Source organism: Chiloscyllium plagiosum, unplaced genomic scaffold, assembly GCF_037043375.1.
Source record: "Chiloscyllium plagiosum isolate Xiang-an unplaced genomic scaffold, Cpla_swu_hap1 HiC_scaffold_42, whole genome shotgun sequence".
Classification (NCBI taxonomy): domain Eukaryota; kingdom Metazoa; phylum Chordata; class Chondrichthyes; order Orectolobiformes; family Hemiscylliidae; genus Chiloscyllium; species Chiloscyllium plagiosum.
Genome location: NW_028270180.1, coordinates 91,822,093 through 91,845,291, shown reverse-complemented (window position 1 = coordinate 91,845,291; position 23,199 = coordinate 91,822,093).

Genomic DNA, 23,199 nt, shown 5'->3' with positions numbered 1-23,199 from the left:
GAGTTGTTGTCTGAGAGTGGCTGTTGGTTTGTGTGCTGTTATGAGTCCTAGTGGTCGCAGTAGTCTGGCTGTCAGTTCGGAGATGTCCTTGATGTAAGGTAGTGTGGCGAGTCCTTTGGGTCGTGGCATGTCTTCATTCCGTTGTCTTTCCCTGAGGCATCTGTGGATGAAATTGCGTGGAGTTTGACCCCACCCCGCAGCTCACCAATAGGATAAACAACACAGTGAGAAACCTACAAAAAAAGACGGACAGATAACCAGGTTTGACCGACAGAGAATGAAAACTGAAAGCAACAACACCCCCAGATTCTATGGACTACCTAAAGTGCACAAACCAGACATCCCACTCAGACCTATCGTATCACTACCCGGGACACCATCACACAAACTGGCTAAAGAACTACAGCAGAAACTGAAATACCTGATCAGTGGATTCAGCCACTCGACACAGTCAACACAGGAATTCTTGGACATCATCAGAAATATACACATAGACAAGGAAGAAACTATGGTCTCTTTCAATGTAACGGCACTGTTCACCTCTATCGACAAAACCCTAGCCAGAGAAACAATAGCCAACCTGCTGGACATACAGAACAGACAACAGGACGTTGAACCTATCAACAAAGACGGCATACTTAAACTACTGGACCTATGCCTCACAACACACTTCACATTCAACAACCAAATATATGAACAAATCAACGGCACACCCATGGGCTCACCCATCTCTGGACTCATAGCAGAAGCGGTAATGCAAAGATTAGAACAAACAGTCTTACCGCAAATTCAATCCAAACTCTGCGTCAGATATGTAGATGACACCTTTGCAATCATTAAAACACAGAAATAGAGAACACACACCGGATCATCAATGCCACACTCACAGGAATCCGATTCACGAGAGAGGAAGAAAAGGACAACCAACTCCCATTCCTAGACGTGATGGTACAGAGAACACCGAACGGAGAATTCACCACAAAGGTACACAGGAAAGCCACACACACAGACCGACTTCTGAACTACAAAAGCAACCACCCAACACACACAAAAGAAGTTGCATCAAGACACTGTTCAAAAGGGCCACAACACACTGCAGTACCCCAGAACTGCAAAAAGAGGAAGAAGAACACCGATACAATATATTCGCCAAAAACGGATACCCCGCAATTTCATTAGGGATTGTCTGTATGGATTTGCTAGACGACTGTCCTCTGAAATTGATCAGGGCCGTGCAGATGATGTGGTTTATATGGAGTTCATTAAGGTCTTTGACAAGGTCCCACACGGAACGCTGGTCCAAAAGGGAACAGCCCATGGGATCCAAGGCAAGTTGGCAAATTGGCTCCACAATTGGTGGAGGGTTGGTTTTGTGATTGAAAGCCATTGTCCAGCGAGTGTACCACAGGGACCTGTGCAGGAACCATCGCTGTTTATTATGGGCATTAATCACTCGGATGTGAAAGCAGAAGGTAACATTAGCAGGTTTGCGGATAACATGAAAGGTGAGGGTGTTGTCAACAGTGAGGGGGATGCACTCAGGCTGCAGTCTGATATCGATCAGATGATAAACTGAGCAGAGTAATGGCAGACAGAGTTTACTTCTGATCACTGTGAGGTAATGCACTATGGGAAGTCTAATCAGCAAATGATATACATCATGAATGGTAGGTCCTCCTGGAGTACTGAGGAACACAGGGACCTTGATGGGCAAGTTCCTGGATGTCTGAAGGTGTCAGCACAGGTAGACAGGGTGGGGAATACACCTAAACTGGGAGCAGGAGGGGGACCCACATCCTGGTGGGGAGCGTTGCTGGAGCTGCTTGAGAGGATTAAAACTCGTCTGGCAGGGCTGTGTGACCCCAAAGAGTCTTAAGGCCAGAAAGAAAGTTGAGGCTGGTACAAATGTTCAAGAGAGCAATATAAGTAGACAAGGCAGGCAAGAACATAGCAGACAATGAGGGAAAACTGGTGGATTAAACTGCAGTTATTTCAATGCAAAGGGCCAGACAGATAAGGCAGATGAACCCAGAGCGTGGATGGGAACATGGGATTGGGATACCATAGGTATGACAGAAACACAGCTGAGGGAGCAACAGGACCAGCAGCTCAATGTTTCAGAGACAGATGTTACAGGAAGGATTGAACAGGAGGCAAAACAGGAGGAGGGATGGTGGTTTTGATTGGGGGAAACATCCCAGCAATACCTAGAGGGAGTATTCATGCAGGATCGCCTAGTTAAGCGATATTAGTGCAACTGAGAAATAAAAATTGGTCATTAGTTTTCTACAGTCGGACTACAGCGATAGGCAATGGGAGATGAAGGAGCAAATATGTCAGGAGATTTCAGATATCCCTTAGAATAATAGGGTTGTAATGAAAGGGGATCTGAACCGTTCCAAACCTGGACTGGGATTGCTACTCAGTTAAGCATTTGGATGGAAGGAATTTGTTAAGTGTGTTCCGAAAACGCCCAGTCATTATGTAAGTGGCCCAACTGGAGAATGGGGCTAAACCTGACCTCCCCTTGGGAAACAAGGTCGGGAACGGGACTGAGGTGTTAGTGGGGGAGCACTTTGGAAAGTTACCAGAATTGTATTAGTTTGAAAATAACGATGGAAAAGGACAGGCCTGGTCCACAAGTTAAAGTTATTTAATAGAGCAAGATAGTATTAGACATGAATTTTTAAAGTAGATCTGGGGAGGCCATTTGCAGATAAAGGGAAGTCTGGCAAGTAGGAATATTTTAAAACCGAGATAAAAGGAGCGTTCAGCGCCAGCGTGTTCCTGTTAGTGTGCAGCTCAATGCTGACTGAATTTGGAAACACTGGCTGAGATTCGAGGCTGTGGTCAAGAAGAAAAAGGGGTCACATGTCAGATATAACTGGCTGACTCAGGGGAATCCCTTCAGGAGCATCGGGGCTGTAGAAATACACTTAGGATGGAAATCAGGAATGTAAAAAGGGGACACGAGATAGATTTGGCAGAGAAAGTTAAGGAGAATCCAAAGAGACTCTACAAGTGTATTAAGAGCAAAAGTAGAGCTAGGGACAAACCCAGTATCCTTAATGATCAATGAAGCCGACGATGTGTGAAACTACAAGATCCGAAACAAATATTTCACTTTGGAAATTACTGTGGATAAAGACTGGGGCGCTCTGCGAACGAAACAGTGGTTGGCCTGACTACTATTGGAATACTGTGTGCAATTCCGGTCTCAATGCCATCGGGAGGATGTCGTGGAACATGGAAGGATTCAGAAGAAATGACCAAAGATGTTGCCAGGGTTGGAGGGCTTGCGCTTCAGGGAAACGCCTGAATAGGCTGGGGCTGTTTTCACTTGAACATGGGAGGCTGAGGAGTTAACTGATTAAAGGTGTTTAAAATCATGATGGTCATCGACAGGGTCAATAGACAAGGTCATTTCGCCAGGCGAGGGAAACTTTTCAAAGGGATCTAAAGGACAACTGGCTCCCGCAGAGTGGATGGAATAAGCTGCCAGAGCAATAGTGGAGGCTGATAGAAATACATTTAAAAGGCATGTGGATGGGTGTATGAATAGCAAAGGTTCAGAGGGATATTGGCAAAATTGTGACAAATGTGACTAGAAACGCCATGCAGGAGTTGGTCCGAAGGGCCTGTTTCCGTGCTGTACATCTCTATGACTCAATGTCTTGAAATGAGTCCACATTATAGAAAAGGAGGTGCTGGAGGTTTTAAAACACAAAGGTAGATAAATCCCCAGGACCTGATCAAATGTATCTCAGGACATTATGGGAAACTGGTGAAGAAATTGTAGGGCCCCTCGCAGAGATACGTGTACCATAGAGACCTACGTGTGATAGGCTGGTGGACTGGAAGGTGGCATTGTGGACAGTGAAGAAGGATTTCTGAGATTACAAACGGATCCTGATGAAATGTGTGAATGGCTGAGAAACTATCGATTGAGTTCAATCTGAATAAATGCGAGGTAATGCATTTGGTACAACAAACACGGGCAGGACTTATACAATTAATGGCAAGACCTTCGGTAGTGTTGTAGAACAGAGGGGCCTCAGGGTTCAGCTACATAATTCTTTGAAGTTTGCAACATGGAGAGACAGGATAGTTTAAAAAAAGGTGCTTGCCTCACTTGCTTTCATTGCTCAGTCCTTTGGATACAGGAGTTGGGAAGTCGCATTGAGATTATACAGGCCATTGGTGAGTCCTCTTCTGGAATACTGTGTCCAGTTCTGGTCGCCCAGTTATAGGAAGGATATTATTAAGCTGGAAAGGGTCGGGAGGAGATTTACTGGGATGTGGGTTTTTTTTTTTAGATATTTTTATTAGAAATTTAACATTTTTACAAGTTTACAAAAATAAACAAAACTCTCAGATATAAACATTGATATACAATTAGCTCAAATATACAATAGCCAAAATTTGACAACAAAAAAAAACAAAACAAAACAAAACAACAAAAAAAAACCCAAAAAAAAACAACAAAAAAAAACAAACAGACAAAACTCAACTATCTACTAATCTAACCTACAACTAACCAGGGTGTATATTTAAGTCTCTTACATGCTCGGGATGTGTTAACATCAGATATGATAAAACCCGTATTCGTGCGGGATTCCTCCCCCGAGGGGCCGCGGACCAGCCAGGTTCGTAGTCTCAATTAAATAAAAGCCCTTGTTAGGATAGCCGAAATATCTGTATTTATGTAATTCAAAAAAGGCTGCCATATTTTATAAAATAATTCGGTCTTTCAGTGCACCATATTTGTAAGGAAGTCAAGGGGAATACATTCCATAATTAGTCTGTGCCAATTTGAAAGTCCAGGGGGGCCCTCCGCCACCCAGTTCATCAAAATATTTTTCCTTGCACAGAAAGAAAGAATAGAAAATAGTCTCTTCCCGTACGTGTCCAGGGAGGGAAAGTTCGAAAAGCCTAAGAGGAGAGATACGGGGTCCACTTTTATTTCCGTTCCTAAAATTTCTGTCAGGGTACTTGCTACTTTAGTCCAATATCCACGGATCTTATGACAGGTCCATAAGCAATGTACAAGAGTGCCCACCTCTATTTTGCATTTAGGACACATTGGAGATGCTCCTGCCTTAAATTTTGCCAATCGAACCGGTGCTATATGGGCCCTATGAAGTATCTTCAGCTGGATAGCCTGGGTTCTGTTACAAATAGTAATTCTTCTAGCATTTTCCCAGATATCATTCCACGTTTCTGTGGAGATTTCTAGTCCCAGATCCTGATCCCATGTTTTAAGCAGATTATCCATATCTCCCGATACTTCATCATGTAGTAAATGATAAATATTACTGACGGAAGATACCCCCACTGGTCGTAGGACACTACATTCTCTATCGGATTTATAAAGACTATCTAATAACGTAGTCTTCTTCTGTATAAAATCTCGAATTTGGAAGTATCGAAAGAGGTCTCCATTGGGTAATCCGAATTTCTGACGCAGCTGTCCGAAAGACATCAGGACCCCATCTTTAAATAAATCCCCAAGACATGAGATACCCCTGGCTCTCCAGAGTTTAAAAGTGGCATCTGTTAACCCCGGTTGGAATCCCCATGCTCCCACTATCGGTGCATAGGGGGATGTTTTATGTGAATTACCCTCATTTTGCCGCATTATATTCCAAGCCTTGATTGTATTCAGTATTATAGGGTTTTTACAGTGATCTGTAATGATTTTCCTCTTGTCTGAGAATAAAAGGTTAATAAGTGGGTATTTTACTTGAGAAGCCTCGATGTCCAACCAGATTGATTGTGGATCAGACAAGACCCAATCAGCTATATAACTTAATAGGGAACTTAATTGATATTTCCTAAAATCTGGGAAGTCCAATCCACCCCTTGCCTGTGGAAGCTGTAGCTTCTTCAGCTTAATGAGGGGTCGCCTATGGTTCTAGATAAAGGAACTCAGCCAGCCGTATAATTTACATAAAGCTGTCCTCGGCAGCATCACCGGAAGCATTCTCATAGGATATAGGAGACGGGGCAGGATATTCATTTTGATTAATGCTATTCTACCCAGCCAGGAAATTGGCAGGTCTCCCCATCGCTGGAGGTCCTGCCTTATCCTTTCCAATAAATACACAAAATTAGCCTTATACAACTGACCAAATACTGGAGTAATAAAAATGCCTAAATATAAGAAACCCTCCAGGGACCAGCGAAAGGGAAAAAGGGAACCGTCCGCTAAGCGGGGTATCACAGCAAGGCCACCCATTGGCATAGCTTCCGATTTTGAAAAATTAATTTTATAGCCTGAGAATGCACTAAATGTATTAATAACTTGGATTAAGCGAGGTATGGACATCAAAGGGTTACTGAGGAATAGAAGAACATCATCTGCATAAAGGGTAATTTTATGTTTACCTGTACCAATCCTTGGGGCCACTATGTTAGGATCAGCTCGTATAGCTTCTGCTAGTGGTTCAATTATTAGCGTGAATAACAATGGCGAGAGGGGACATCCCTGACGGCAGCCCCTACCCACACTGAAGCTATCCGAGCCTAATCCATTGGTAACCACAACTGCTTTGGGATCACTATACAATGTTGAGATCCATTTGGTAAACACCTGTCCAACACCAAACCTCTCCAATGTGTAAAACAAATATGACCATTCGACCCTATCAAATGCCTTTTCCGCGTCTAATGAAACCACTACTCCTGGTATCTTTCCCTGATGACAAGCTTGTACTGGGATGTGGTTTTGTACGAAAGGCTTCAGTATAAAGAAAGGCTGAATAGGTTGGTATTTTTCACTGAAACCTGAATGTTGACAGATGACCTCATAGAAGTTTATAAAATCATGAGGAGGATAGATAGAGTTAATGGGAGTTGCCTTTTCCCATGGACAGGGGAGTCTCAAGACAAGGCACTACATTTTTAAGTTAGAGGAGAGACATATAAAATTAAAGACATGAGAGGCACATTGTTACACAGAGGGTGGGTTGTGTGTGAAATGAACTTCCCAAGGAAGGGGTGAACATGGGGACAATTACCATGTTCAGAAGACATTTGGATTAATACAGGAATAGGAAAGTTTGAAGGGATATGATCCAGGAACAGGCAGGTGGAATGAGATCAGTTTTAGAGTATGGTTAGCGTTAACCAAACAGTGCGGTATAACTCTGACTATGATTATAATTTTGTGTCATCAATTAAGAAAGGCTGCAAGAGAAAGCCAGGGAACTACAGACTGATAAGCGAGACATCATGGTGGGTCAGTTGTTGGAGGTCATTCTGAGAGGTAGGCCTTACATGCATTTGGAAAGATAAGGCCTGTTTACGGACAGCCAGCATGGCTTTGTGCATGGGAAAACATGTCCCACAAACTTGACTGGAGTTTTCTCAAGATGTGACCAAAAAGATAGATGAAAGCAGAGCAACAGACATTGTTTCTGGCTTCCGCAAACCCTTGTTCAGGATGTAGCATGATACATTGGTTAGTAGGGGTAGATCACAAGGGATCAGGGAGAGCTTGCCAACTGGATACAAAATGGAATGACAGTGGGAGACAGAGGGTGGTGGGAGAGGGTTGTTGTTCAGGCTGGAGGCCTCTGACCAGCAGTGTGCTTTCAGGATTGGTGCTAGGACCACTGTTGTGCACCACTTTCATAAACAATTTGAGTGAAAATATTGGAGTCCCTGTTAATATGTTTATAGATACCAAGATTAGTGGAAAAGTGGGCAGGGAATATAGTTATCGAAGGGGATGTTAATCAACTGGGCCAAGGAATGAAAGATGGAGTTTAATTCAGGTGTTGGATTTAGTTCAGACAAACCAGGGAGGACTAACACGGGTAATGGTTGGGCCCTGGACAGTGTTGTAGAAAAGAGAGAGACCAAGGGGTGCAGTTACATTGTTCCTTGGACTGGCATCACAGGGCGACAGGGTGTTGAAAGCAGCAATTGGCACACTTGTCTTCATTGGTCAGAGCATTGAGTACATGAGTTGGAGATATTGGTAACACTGTCGTCAATATTTCTCCTGGGCAGAGGAGGCCACGGGGTGACCTTATAAAGGTTTATGAAACCATGTAGGGTCTAAGTAAGGTGAATTGCCAAGGGTAGGTGAGTCCAAAGCTAGAGGCATAAACGTGAGGTGAGAGCAAGGATTTGAAGAGGGAGCTGTGGGGCAACATTATCCACAGAGGATGGTGCCTAGACGGAACGGGCCACCAGAGGAAATGGTAAAAACAAGTACAATTACAACATGGAAAAGACACTCGGGCAGGTATGTGGAGAGGAGAAGGTTTGAAGGGATATGAGTCAAACACAGGCAAACGCGACTCATTCCATTTAGGAAACCTCGGCCGAAGAGTCATGCCGCACAGAAACACTCCCGATGTCTCCAGTTATTGGAGGAGGAGACTATCGCGACAAGGCATGTTGTAGAGACTGAAGCAAGTTACAGCGATAAGGATGGTCCTCTGGACTGGAGGTTTCAAATATGTAAAATAATTGTTGAGGGGGAGGAGATGACAGAGATAGGAACTGTTATAGGAGTTAGAATGATTGAAGACACTGGTCCTCAATAGAAGCCATAGATACAGTGTTGGAGAGGGAATAGGGAACAGAAAGATCCCAGGCAGCATTCCACCCTCTCGTGGAGGGCCTGCTTTGCCCTCAGTTGTTCTGATGCTCCCTAAGAAAGCACAGGCCTGGACTGATATCTGGGAACTCCTGATGCTGTCTCATTACAACAAAACTTGCAGCAGGCGTGGTGATTGAGCCTGGGGTGTATCTGTACTATGCTCCCCCTCCAGCAATTTCTCTATGTCATGTCTTGTTAGCTGATGTTTGGATCCCCCTTATTACTTTCTGCTCTGTGCACTGGAATGATCTTACCTGGCAGCAGGATTTATTGAAAACTCCCGACCTCCTTGACTTTGTCTTTCTGGCTGGCCAACCATCGTCCCAACCAGCAGTTGGAGAGCCTATTGAGACAGGAACTCCATGAGTACCTGTAGAAAACGCAGAAATAGGCAGAATGGGAAATTAGACTAATACTTTGAGGGTGACACATATAGAATGGCACTGAGCCCACAGAGATCTGGAAAAACCCAGTCTACATTCCTGACCTGTGCTGCCTCATCTCTCTGGAGTGGAGAATTCTGTTGGCTCATGATCTGGAGTAGCTTCAAGAGTGAGAGACGCTGACAGAGGCAGCAATTAGACCCACACAGTGAGGATACCACATGGAGAGGTACTGAGTCACATCACCAGAGTGCCAGGTCAAACAATTGTGCAGGAAGCAAGACTTTTGATTCATGTTGCACTGGGATATACAAACTGTGAGCAGGCGAAGTGATGGCCTAGTGGCATTATTGTGTGACAATTTATCCAGAAACTCAGCAAGTGTTCTCTGGACACAGGTCCAAATCCCAGCATTGCAAATGATTGAATGTGAAGTGAATGCTTCAAAAACGATGTAATTAAAAACCTGTAAGTGAATATTAAACAATTGCTGATGTTAAGAAAAATCCATCGGGTGCATTCCTGTCTTTAGTGAAGTAACCTAAGATGGGACTGGGATATCACAGGTATTCCAGAACAACAGCTGAGGGAGGGACAGGACAGGCAGCTCAATGTCCCAGGGGACAGATGCTGCAGGAAGGACAGAAGGGGAGCTGAGAGAGGAGGAGAGCTGCTGGTTCTGACTGGGTGAACCATCCCAGCAGGACTGAGAGAGGATATTCCTGCGGGACCGCCCAGTGACGCTGTGTCCGTGGGATTAATCAGTAACAATGGGTCTTCCCTTTCCTCTGATTGTTCTACAGACCCCGAGAGCCCCGCCCTCCTGCACCTTGACCTTCTCAAGATGGCGGCCCTGAGGCCCGCGCTCCCTCTTCCCTCAAACAAATGGCGGCCGTGACCCTGGGCCGCTTCCCTGATCAGAGACCGCCACCTCCTTACCCGGGCCTGGAGGGTCTTTATCGAGTTATTTTTAAACTTTATCCGGGATTTGTGAATTCTCTCCGCTCCTTTCTCCCAGCGAGACTCCCACACACCGGCTCTGAGCGCCGCTCTCTGAAGCCGATCGCAGCCGCTGCCAGAGAAAGCAGCTCCAAGTCTCTCTGTGTGTGACCTGACCAATGTGACACTGCGCATGCTCCACATGGAAACCAAACTGCGCGTGCGTCTGAGTTATCAGTGAGTTTATAGAGAATATTCATATCTGCACAGGATCATGGGTGAAATATTAGTCATTAACAATTGCTCTGTCGAGTTACAATCATTAAGATGCTTACTATGCAAATAGATTGTTCGTTCCAACTTAACCATACCGGCCAGGAGTTTGAAAATGTTTCTTACTCGAGTTGTGTAAACTGACCTGTGAATTATTCTCAGCTCGTCCCCCTACATTATTGCAAAATCACCCATGTGTTTATCTAACGATTGTTTAAATCTCCCTAATGTACGTTATCAGATTTACATCTCAACTATTTCTTAAAAATCTCACATTGATTCATGGGAGAGGTGTAATGCTCCACTATGTAGTGAGAATGACCAATCCAGCAAAATAGTTTGCTTTCTGACCAAGCCTGAAGCGTTCACTCCCCGAGAATGCTTTGGCCCCGGTCATCACTCACTCTGGTTGGCGGACCGGCCGCTGCTCGGTCCTCCTGTTCCGCCCCTTCCTCCCAATTGCGGAGTTGATTCAGGCGCGACTCAGCAGGCTGAGAGACAAGGGAAGTTAGAGTCGATGCCTTGTGATGTGAAAATATCCCGAATCTTGGATCGAGACGCCTGAGTTCATTTCACAGCTTGTTCGGGTGTGTGTAATGACAACTTTATTAAGAGAAAACAAGGGAAGGCAGGAACAGAGTAAAAACAATAGAACATGCACACAATGTGGTGGGGCTCTCAATGCTCTGGTGATTTTAGTCTTTACCATGTGTTTCAGGGCGCCAGGGCCTCCCAGTACAGACTATGCCACTCCTCCTTGTGCACAGCCAGATACCACGATTGTGGGGCAAAGTGATGTGGTGGGGTACAGATTCTGGATTAGTGGTGTTGGAAGAGCACAGCAGTTCAGGCAGCATCTGAGGAGCAGTAAAATCGACGTTTCGGGCAAAAGCCCTTCATCAGGATTAAAGGCAGAGAGCCTGAAGCGTAGAGGATGGGGGTGGGGAGAAAGTAGCATAGAGTACAATAGGTGAGTGGGGGAGGGGATGAAGGTGATAGGTCGGGGGCGGTCGGAGGATGGAGTGGTTGGTGGAAAAGAAGATAGGCAGGTAGGACAAGTCAGGGGGACAGTGCTGAGCTGGAAGTTTGGAACTGGGATGAGGTCGGGAAAGGGGAAATGAGGAAACTGTTGAAGTCCACATTGATGCCCTGGGGTTAAAGTGTTGCGAGGTGGAACATGACGCGTTCTTTCTCCAGGCGTCTGGTGGTGAGGGAGTGGTGGTGAGGGAGGCCCAGGGCCTCCATGTCCTCGGCAGAGTGGGAGGGAGAGTTGAAATGTGTGCCACAGGTCAATGGGGTTGATTGGTGTGGGTGTCCCGGAAATGTTCCCTAATGCGCTCTGCTAGGAGGTGTCCAGTCTCCCCAATGTAGAGGAGACGGCATCGGGAGCAACGGATACAATAAATGATATTAGTGGATGTGCAGGTAAAACTTTGATGGATGTGGAAGGCTCCTTTAGGGCCTTGGATAGAGGTGAGGGAGGAGGTGTGGGCGCAGGTTTTGTAATTCCTGCGGTGGCAGGGGAAGGTGCCAAGTTGGGAGGGTGGGTTGTAGGGGGCGTGGACGTGACCAGGTAGTCACAGAGGGAACGGTCTTTGCGGAAGGCAGAAAGGGGTGGGGAGGGAAATATATCCCTGGTGGTGGGGTCTGTTTGGAGGTGGCGGGAATGTCAGCGGATGATTTGGTTTATGTGAAGATTATTGGGATGGAAGGTGAGCACCAGGGGCGTTCTGTCCTTGTTACGGTTGAAGGGGTGGGGTCTAAGTGTGGAGGTGCGGGATGTGGACGAGATGCGTTGAGGGCATCTTTAACCACGTGGGAAGGGAAATTGCGGTCTCTAAAGAAGGAGGCTACCTGGTGTGTTCTGTGGTGGAACTGATCCTCCTGGGAGCTGATACGGCGGAGGCGGAGGATTTGGGAATACAGGATGGCAATTTTGCAAGAGGTAGGGTGGGAAGTGGTGTCATCCAGGTGGCTGTGGGAGTCGGTGGGTTTGTAAAAAATGTCAGTGTCAAGTCGGTCGTCACTAATGGAGATGGAGAGGTCCAGGAAGGGGAGAGTGGTATCAGAGATGGTCCAAGTAAATTTAAGATCAGGGTGGAATGTGTTGGTGAAGTTGATGAATTGCTCAACCTCCTCGAAGGAGCACGAGGTGGCGCCAATGCAGTCATCAATGTAGCGGAGGAAGACGTGGGGAGTGGTGCCGGTGTAATTACGGAAGATCAACTGTTCTACGTAGCCAACAAAGAGACAGGCATAGCTGGGGCCCATACGTGTGCCCATGGCTACTCCTTTGGTCTGGAGGAAGTGGGAGGATTCGAAGGAGAAATTGTTTAGGGTGAGGACCACATCGGCCAAACGAATGAGACTTTGGTGGAAGGGTATTGTTGGGGATGTCGGGAGAGGAAAAAACAGAGGGCTTGGAGGCCCTGGTCATGACGGATGGAGGTGTAGAGGGATTGGATATCCATGGTGAAGATGAGGCGTTGGGGGCCGGGGAAACTCAAGTCTTGGAGGAGGTGAAGAGCGTGGGTGGTGTCTCGAACGTATGTGGGGAGTTCCTGGACGAGGGGGGATAGGACAATGTCGAGGTAGGTAGAGATGAGTTCAGTGGGGCAGGAGCATGCTGAGACAATGGGTCAGCCAGGGTGGTCAGGCTTGTGGATCTTGGGAAGGAGGTAGAACCAGGCAGTGCGGGGTTCCCGGACTGTGAGGTTGGAAGCTGTGGGTGGGAGATCTCCTGAGGTGATGAGGTTCTATATGGTCTGGGAGATTATGGTTTGGTGAGGGGGGTGGGGTCATGGTCGAGGGGCGGTAGGAAGAGTTGTCCTCGAGTTGGGGTTTGGCTTCAGCGGTGTAGAGGTCAGTGTGCCAGACTACCACTGCACCCCCTTTATCTGCAGGCGAAATGGTGAGGTTGGGATTGGAGCAGAGGGATTGGAGGGCTGCGTGTTGTGAGGGTGAGAGGTTGGTGTGGGGGAGGGGTGTAGACAGGTTGAGGCGGTTAATGTCCCAGCGGCAGTTGGAAATGAAGAGGTCGAGGGCAGGTAATAGGCCAGTGCGTGGTGTCCAGGTGGATGCAGTGTGTTGGAGGTGGGCGAAGGGGTCCTCGGAAGGTGGGCAGGAGTCCTGATTGTGAAAGTAAGCTTGGAGACAGAGGCAACGGAAGAATTGTTCAACGTCACGGCATGTATTAAATTCATTGATGCGTGGACAGAGGGGATGAAGGTGAGGCCTTTGCTGATAACTGATCGTTCGTCCTCAGTGAGGGGAAGGTCTGGAGGGATGGTGAAAACTCGGCAGGGCTGGGAGCTGGGATCTGGTGTGAGTGTGGAGCTGGGAGTGGGGGCGGAGCCTGTAACTGGAGTGGGGGAAATGGAGGTGGAGTAATGAGCAGGGTTCCACCCCCATTCCCCCCACGCTGATGTCATCATCCTCGGAAAAATATTTCCATTGTCTACCTTTCTAATCCTCTGATCATCTTGTATGTCTCTATCAAATCCCCTCTAGCCTTATTCTTGCCAATGAGAAGAGTTTCAAGTCTCTCAGCCTTTCCTCACAAGACCTTCTCTCCAGACCAGGCAACGTTCTGGTAAATCTTCTCTGCACCTTTTCCAATGTTTCCAGATCCTTCTGAAAATATGGGCACCAGAACTGAACACAATATTCCAAGTGTGGCTGCACCAGCGTTTTGTATAGTTGCAGTATGGTATTTCAACTTCAGAACTCAATCCCTCCACGAATGAAACCTAACACACCGTTTGCCTTCTTAACAGCGCGATCAACCTGGGTGGCAACTTTCAGGGATCTATGTACATAGACTCAAAGATCCCTCTGCACACCACACTACCAAGAATTTTTCCATTGACCCAGTATTCAGCCTTCCTGTTATTCTTCTCAAAGTGCATCACCTCACATTTAGTTGCATTGAACTCTATTTGCCACATCTCAGCCCAATTCTGCAGTTTATCCAAGTCCCCTTGCAACCTGTAACATTCTTCTACACTGTCCACTACTACACTGACTTTAATGTCGTCTGCAAATTTCCTAATCCATTCACCTATACCTGCAGTGGTCCCAAAACAGATCCTGGTGGCACGTGTCTCGTAACTGGACTCCAGGCTGAATATTTTCCATCAACCACCACTCGCTGCCTTCTTTCAGAAAGCAAGTTTCTAATCCAAATTGCTAAATCACCCTCAATTCTATGCCTCTGCATTTTCTCCAACAGCCTACCATGTGGAACCTTGTCAAAGGCTTTACTTTTGTCCATGTATACCACGTCAAATGCCCTACCCTCATTTACAAGCTTGGTGACCTTCTCAAAAACCTCAATGAGGTTTGTGAGACATGACCTGCCCTTGGCAAAACCAAGTTGACTATCTGAAATCAAATTGATGTTTGCCAGATGATTATAAATCTTATCTCTTATAATCCTTTCCTAAACCATTCCTACAACAGAAGTAAGGCTCACTGGTCTATAATTACCTGGGTCATCTCTACACCCTTCTTGAACAAGGGCACAACATTTGCAATCTTCCAGTGCTCTGGTACCAAATATGCAGACAATGACAACTCAAATATCCAAGCCAAAGGCTATGCTACCTTCTCCCTAGCTTCCCAGAGAATCGTCGGTTAAATCCCATCCAGCCCAGGGCTCTTGTCTATTTTCACTCCTTCCAGCATTGATAACACCTGTTCGTAACTAACCTTGATAATTTCTAGTCTAATATTTCATACCTCATTCTCCTCCTCTACAATATTCTCCTTTTCCTGAGTGAAAACCGATGAGAAATGTTCATTTAGCATCTCTCCGATCTCCACAGGGTCAACACTTATCTTCCCATTCTGTCTGTGATTGGCCCTATTCCTACCCTAATCATCTTTTTTATTCCTCACATTCCTATAGAAAGCTTTCGGGTTCTCCTTTATTCTATTTGTTAAAGACTGCTCGTGTCCTCTCTTTGCTCTTCTTAACTCTCTCTTTAAATCCTTAGCTGATCTGTAATTCTCCATCGCCTCATCTGAACCATCTTACCTCATCAACACCTAAGCCTCCTTCTTCTTGGTAACAAGAGATGCAGTTTACGCAGTAAACCAAGGTTCCCTTACCTTATCACTTCCTCCAGCCTGACAGGGACATACCTATCAAGGACACGCAATATCTGTTCCTTAAACCAGCTCCACATTTCCATTGTCTGCAACCCCTGCATTTTGCTACCCCATTCTGTGCATCTAATTCTTGCCTAATAGCATTATAATTGCCCTTGCACCATCAATAACTCTTGACCTGTGGTATGTACTTATTCCTTTCCATCGCTAAACTAAACTTAACTGAATTATGGTCACTCTCTCCAAAGTGCTCACCTACAACTAAATCAAACACCTAGTCTGGTTCATTACCAAGGACCAGATCCAATGTGGCCTCCCCTTTGTCGGCCCTTCAACATATTGTGTCAGGAAACCTCCTGTACACATTGGATAAAAACCGATTCATCCAACGTATTAGAGTTATAGCATTCCAGTCAATTTTGGGGAAGTTGAAGCCCCCCATAATGACCACCCAGTTACTTTCACTCCTGTCCAGAATAATTTTGCTAATCCTCTCTTCCACCTCCCTGGAACTCTGCGGAGGCCGATTTTAAAAAAAACTCCAAGCAGTGTGACCTCTCCTCTTCTGTTTCTAACCTCAGCCCACGCTACCTCAGGAGACCAGTCCTCATCAAAAGTTCTCTCAGCCACCGTTATATTCTCCTCGACTAACATGACGTGTGGACCCATTGCAGAGCTTCAAACTCCATGAGGCAGCCATACTCTCTGACAGACAGACTCAGTCTGGAACCTCCTCTGTCCTTAAGACCTTATGCACTGCCTGTGCTCCTCCATTTCCCCTTTGCACATTCCCTTTCCAACCCACCCCACCTGCATCACTCCATGAATGGTGCTGTCAAGGGCAGAAGTCTGTGGAACAGCCTCCCTAACCTTCTCTATCCTCCTTTAAGATGTATTTTAAAATCATTCTCTTTAATCAACGTTTTGATCATCCACGAAGCACCTTAGGAGATTTGCCATTGTGAAAGATTCCATACAATGCAAGTAGTTGTTGTTATTGCTGTACATTAGGAGAAACGGGAAAGATGCATTCAAAATTCTAACAAGAAAGTCACTGACAGGTGTAGTGTGCAGGCCACCAAATAATAACATCACATTGGGATGGGCAATAAACAAAGAAATAACTATTGCCTGTAAAGATGGTACGGCTATGGGTGATTTTAATCTACTTGTAGATTGGTCGAACCAGCTCGGTCAGGGTAGTCTTGAGTTTATTCAGTGTATCCATGATAGTTTTTTTGACCAGGATGAAATGGAACTGACAAGGGAGCAATCGATCCAGCATCTGGCCTTGTGCAATAAGACAGGAATAATTAATGACCTCAGAGTTAGGGATCGTCTTGAAAGAAGTGATCACTGTATGGTTGAATTTAGAATACATATGGAGAGTGTAAAGATAAAATCTACTACCTGGGTCCTGTGCTTCAACACAGGGAACTACAATAGAATGAGGGAGAACCTGGATAAAGTAGACTGGAAACAAAGATTTTATGGTGGGACGGTTGATGAGCAGTGGAAGATTTTCAAAGGCACTTTACAAAGTGCTCAGCAATGGTATATTTCAGTGAAAAGGAAGGACTGTAGGAAAAGGCATACTCTGCGATGGGTTTCTAAGGAAAGCGATCAAATTGAAAGAAAAGGCATACAAAGTGGCCAAAAACAGTCTGAAACTAGAACTGGGAAAACTTTAAAGGTCAACAGAAAGCCACAGAAGAGCTATAAAGAAACGTAAGATAGAACATGAGAAAAATAAACTAGCACAGACTATAAAGACAGATAGCAAAATTTTACATTGAATGAGAAAAGAATGGTTAAAGTAAATGTTGGTCCTTTGGAAAATGAGAAGGAGCATTTAATTATGGGATATCACAGTGGAGGACACTAATATCTTGTCAATAATTAGCAAAGAGACAAAGATAGGTGATGATTTGGAAACTATCATCATTACGGAACAGCTAGTGTTGGACTGTTGGAGTTAATTGAGCTAATGACAGAAAAGTCTTCTGACCCTGATGGAATGCATCCCAGGGTACTAAAGAAGACGCCAGGAGAAATAGCAAATGCACTGGCAGTAATTTTCCAAAATTCACTGGACTCTGTGGCAGTCCCAGCAGATTGGAAAGCAGCAAAAGTGATGCCAAGTTTTTAAAAAGGTGGACAAAAGGTGGGGAATTATACACCAGTTAGCTTATTCTCTGTAGTGGGAAAGATGCTTGGGTCTATTATCAAGGAAGAAATAGCAGGGAATCTAAATAGAAATTGTCCCATTGGACAGACAGAGCATGGGTTCATGTCGGGCATGTCATGCTTCACAAATCTTTTGGAATTCTATGAAGACATTTTGAGCAAGGTGGACAACGGGGACCCAGTGGATGCGGTGTACCCGGATTTCCAAAAGGTCTTCAACAAGGTGCTGTGCAAGAGGCTGTTGCATAATATAAAGGCACATGGCGTTAGGAGTAGAGTATTAGCATGGATAGAAGATTGGTTGACTAACAGGAGGCAAAGTGTGGGGATAAATGAGTACTATTCTGGCTAATCAGTGACTAGTAGTGTGCCTCAGGGATCAGTGTTGGGACTGCGATTATTTAGAATTGATACAGATGATTTGGAGTTGGCGACCACATGTAGGGTGTCAAAGTTTGCATATGACACTAAGATGAGTAGCAGAACAAAGTGTGCGGAGGACTCTGAAACTTTGCAGAGGAACATAAATACATTGAGTGAGTGGTCAATGGTCTGGCATTTGGAATAGAATGTTCATAAATGTAAAGTCCGACTGTTTGGTTGAAGTAACATTAAAAAAGAGATTATTACTTGAATTTTAAAAAGTTGCATCATTTGCTATGCAGGGGCACCGGAGTAACCTTCTGCATGAAGGTTGGTCACCAGGTACAGCAATCAATTCAGAAAGCAAATGGAATTTTGGCCTTCATTGCTGAAGGGATTGTATTTAAAACCGGAGGTTATGTTCCAGCTGTATTGGGTGCTGGTGAGGTCACACCTGGAGTACTGCATGCAGTTTCTGTCTCCTTACTTGCTCAAGGATGTATCAGCTCTAGAGGGGGTGCAGAGGAGGTTAACTAGGTTGATTCCGCAGTTGACGGGGTTGGCTTAACAGAGACTGAGTAGATTGGGATTATATTCAGGATTTGTTTCTTCATCCATTTAAATGATTTGGATGTGAATAGAGGCGGTACAGTTAGTAAGTTTGCAGATGACACCAAAATTGGAGGTATTGTGGACAGTGATAAAGGTTGTCTCAGAATACAATGGGATATTGATCGATGGGCCAATGGGCTGCGGAGTGGCAGATAGGGTTTAATTTAGATAAATGTGAGGTGCTGCATTTTAGAAAGAAAAATCAGAGCAGCACTCACACTGAATTGTAAGGTCTTGGAGAGTCTTGCTGAACAAAGAGACCTTGGAGTGCATGTTCATGGTTCCTTGAAAGGAGAGTCACAGGTAGATAGGATAGTGAAGAAATTGTTTGGGATTCTTACCTTCGTTGGTCAGAGCATTGAGTAAAGGAGCTGTACAGGACATTGGTTAGGCCACTTTTGGAGTATGGTGTGCAATTCTGGTCTCCCTCTTATCAGAAAGAGGCACTGAAACATGGAAGGTTTGAGAATTGGTTTTTTAAGGATGTTGCCAGGGTTGGAGGATTTGAGTTGCAGGGAGAGGCATAATAGGCTGGGGCCATTTTCCCTGGAGTGTCATAGGCTGATGTGTGATGTTGAAGAGGTTTATAAAATCGTGAGGGGCATGGATAGCGTAAATAGACAAGGTGTTTACCCTGGGGTCGTGGAGCCCAGAACTAGAGGATATAGGTTTAGGGTGAGAGGGGAAAATTCAAAAGGAGCCTAAAGGGCAACCAAAATTGTAACATTTAAAAGGCATTTCAATAGGAAGGGTTCAGAGGGATGTCAGTCAAGTGCTGGCAAATGGGAATAGTTTAGGTTAGAATATCTGGTTTGCATGGATGGGCTGGACTGAAGGTTGGACTGATTTTGTGATAGACATCTCTGACTGTGGGATCATAAAAGTGAACACGGCTCTGATTCACCTCTGGGCTCCTTGATGTCCACTTGTTCGTTATCTAGCTTCCTCAGTCTCACATGAGTGTATTTTTGCCATGTTTAGTATTTTACTACTACGTTCACAGAGCTTTTTGTAAATGGATTGTCCACTGCTGCCTGACTCTTGACCGTATGCTGCTCCATTATCAGGTTATTTTTTCCACAATATCTTTGACAGTCAAGAATTCTTTTTTCCAATAGTGAGTGGATTTTTCTTCCATTTCTGACAGTCAAATTCTGCACCATTTTCATTCCCTATAATTCATATTGCATTCCCTGAAACATCATGTGTATTTCTCCTTCCACAGATACCAGTGATCATTGCCAAAGCCCTGTTGCCTGTGGAGAGGGTGATGTTTGACTTCCTTGTACAGCTGCAGTTTGAATGGTGAAGGCGCTCCCACAACGTGGTTGGGTAAGAGACATTACAGATTATTCACTCAGCGATAGTGAAAAGTAGAAGATATCTGTACAAATCAACAAGGTTTTAATTTCACAAAAATATTGAGAACTTTTGACATAAGGCCACAGCTGGAGAATATTATGTCCAGTGACCAAAACCATTGCCAAATTAGCAATTTTTCAGGAATGCCTTAAAGGAAGAAAGCAGATCTTAGAGGGTGGGAATTCCAGACCATGTTGCCTTGGAATCTATAGACACAGTCACACAGCTGAACTCAAAAATAAACACATCATTGGGAATCTAAACTAAAATGAGTTATTGAGATATGAAAGGGTGTGTGGTGCAGGAAGATAGGAATGATTACAGCCAGGAATTAAGTCAAGGGTGTGAAAGTAAATTATTGTTGCTTATAAATGGGAGCCTTTTGATGGATCAGCAAGTTCTGGTACACGTGAGCACTTGGGTGGTAGAGTTTTCAATATTCTGGAGATTATAGGGAGGGTGATTGTGGGATGCCGGCCAGGAGTGGGTTTGGATAATGAAATCTAGAGTTAACAAAATGAATGAGAGTTTCAGTAAAAAAGCTGAGACTGTGGTGAGGTCAGGTGAGATCACTGAAGTCGAAATAATGGTCTTGGAGTGGGACTGGGTTATCATCCTCACCTCCCCTCTGGAATTCAGCTGTTTGTCAGTTTGTGAATCAAGTCTGTAACAAGATCAGGAGCTGAGTGGCCCTGGCAGAACCCAAACTGGGTGTCACAGAAGGTTATTGCTGAGCAGCTGCGTGACAGCACTGTTGATGACACCTTCCATCACTTCACTGCTGAGCGAGTGTCGATTGATGGAGGGAAATTGGCTGGGTTGGCTCTGTCCTGAGTTTTTGTGCTGGAACATCCCTGAGAAATGTTCCACAATGTCAGTAGGTGCCAGTGCTGGACTTGTCTTGGGCAGTAAGTTCTGGAGCACAGCCATCAGTATTATTGCCACAATGTTGGTAGGGCCGACAGCCTTTACACTACTTCTCCGTTTCTTGATCTGATTTGAAATAAGTTTTCAACCAAGTTGATTCACATCTGTGATGTCAGGGACCAATGTAGAAGACTCATCCACTTGGTACTGCTGGCTGAAGATTGCTGCAAATGCTGTTGTCTTGTCTGTTGCATGGATGTGTGAGACCCCTCCATCAGTAAGGGTGGGGATATCTGTGATGCTTCCTGCAGTGAGTTGTTTAATTGTCCATCAACATTCCTGACTAGGTGTGGCAGAACTGCAGAGCTCAGATCTGATCCATTGGTTGTTGAATCATATAGTTCTATTTGGTGTTGCTTGCACTGTAGCTTCACCAGTTTGGCACCACATTTTTAGGTATGCCTGGTATTGCTCCTGACATGCCCAGCAGAACTCTCCATTGAACTAGGGTTTATCCCCAGGCTTGATGTTAATGGTTGAATGGGGGATATACCAGGCCATGAGATTTCAGATTGGGCTGGAGTACAGTTCTGCTACTGCTGTTGGCCCACAGTGAGACAGACGTTGCAGGGTCAAGAGGGCTGATTGTGTTGTTGTATTTTCCAGTGCATTGGTAGATGTAATGTGGTCCATCAAGTTTCATTCCTTTGTTGAGACTGTGCAGTGATTAATACAATGAGTGATTTGGTGGGAGTGTTGAGTGTTGTCAGGAATGCAACTTTTAAAATAAGGTTTTGTGATTTACACATGAAAGAAATGAAACTATCATGGTATTCAAACAGATGAAAGACTCAACAGACAATCAAGGTATTTTTCAATGGAAAATTTCAGTTACATCACACTATAAATTTTTGCTATACATTCTGTGCCTTAGAACTGTGCCCTCCACAATCACCTGATGAAGGAGCGGTGCTTCGATAGCTAGTGTACTTCCAATTACACCTGGTGGACTATAACCTGGTGTTGTGTGATTCTTAGAACATTACAGCACGACTAACAGGACCGCATGGAAACAGGTTCAGTCCAGTTAATCAATACATTCGGAAGGATTTCCTCCAAGGTTGATGACACAATATTAGTCAAAACCGTCAACTTCAACCTGCAATGTTGCTGTTAACAAAAACTTCAGGCTGGCACAAAGCTCCCCACCCCACTGCAATGTGGTAACTGGACACGGCCCAGGAACTGGAACTGGGACATTTGTGGACCGTGATCTCAAAGGAAGCGAGCAAACACAATTCTGACAGATTAGTCCTCAAAGATGAGTAGCAGGTTTGAGACAAGGCAGGTGGTATGCCGCCTTGCACTTAGCTTAATTGCATTTCTTATTTACAGTCGTGTTTTGCAAAGTATAAAGAACTGTGTTTTTTTTCATGGTTGGGGAGTTTTATCCTCGTTGATCACAGTTGCTGCCTCTCGCTCCTCAAGTCAAATCATAGGATGTATAATAAAACAATAAACTGCAGGTGCTGGAGATCTAAACCCCAGAAACAAAGTGCTGGAGAAACTTATCAGTTCTGAGGGCATCAGTGAAGAGAAAAAATGTTACATTTCAACTTCACTGACTCTTCATCTGAAAGGACAAAAGGTCATGAGACTTTGAACTTACAATGTTTTATTCCCCTCAGATATGCTGCTGGACCTGCGGTTCTCCAACATTGTGCTTTTTATATTGAACTTTATTTACAAAACAGATTGGAAAATACTAATCTGCAAAAGTGAAAAGTTCATTGTAAACCTGAGCATAGTGTCTACACTTGAGTTACAGAAGCACACCTCAGTTTAAAAACAAGATTTAACTCAAAATAACATTCCATCTGAAAATTAGCCAAGTTACACCAGTAATAAAGCTCATCCACCCAATGAGGCACTTCAGAACAACATCCTGCAGTGTTGCACACAGCCACCTTTACCAAAGAATGATCACATGTCACAAAATTGAAGGCCAAGAGCATGTCTCTTTAAAGGAGCTGAAGTCAAACTCAATTTCTGGAAGGATTTTTATTAAACCTGATTGAACATTTAAATCTCAGAGCATAATCTTTGCTTTTTTTAAACAAAGTTTGTGGGAAAGATCCCACATCTTACTAAAGGTTCAGTTCAGTCTGATACATAGAGCCAAAGGTCAAACAAACATCACACTTTCCATTCACTTCTACAAATTGTTTGTAAAATCATGTCACGTTAAAGAACTGGACAATAAATGTCATTGTATGCAATAAGAGTGAAGCCTGTGACAGCAGATTTAGCTTTGGAAGGCAGTGTGTGCGCTTTCTAAATTCTGGGAGCACTTTGGGAGACTGCTCCCAGATGGTGATAGTGAGCATATCTGGAATGCACCGTTTAGATTTGGGAATCCTTGGGAGACAATCTGTGGTTTCAGTAGTACTTGGCTTGTGTTGGTGTACAGTAAGCAATTTAAAAAGT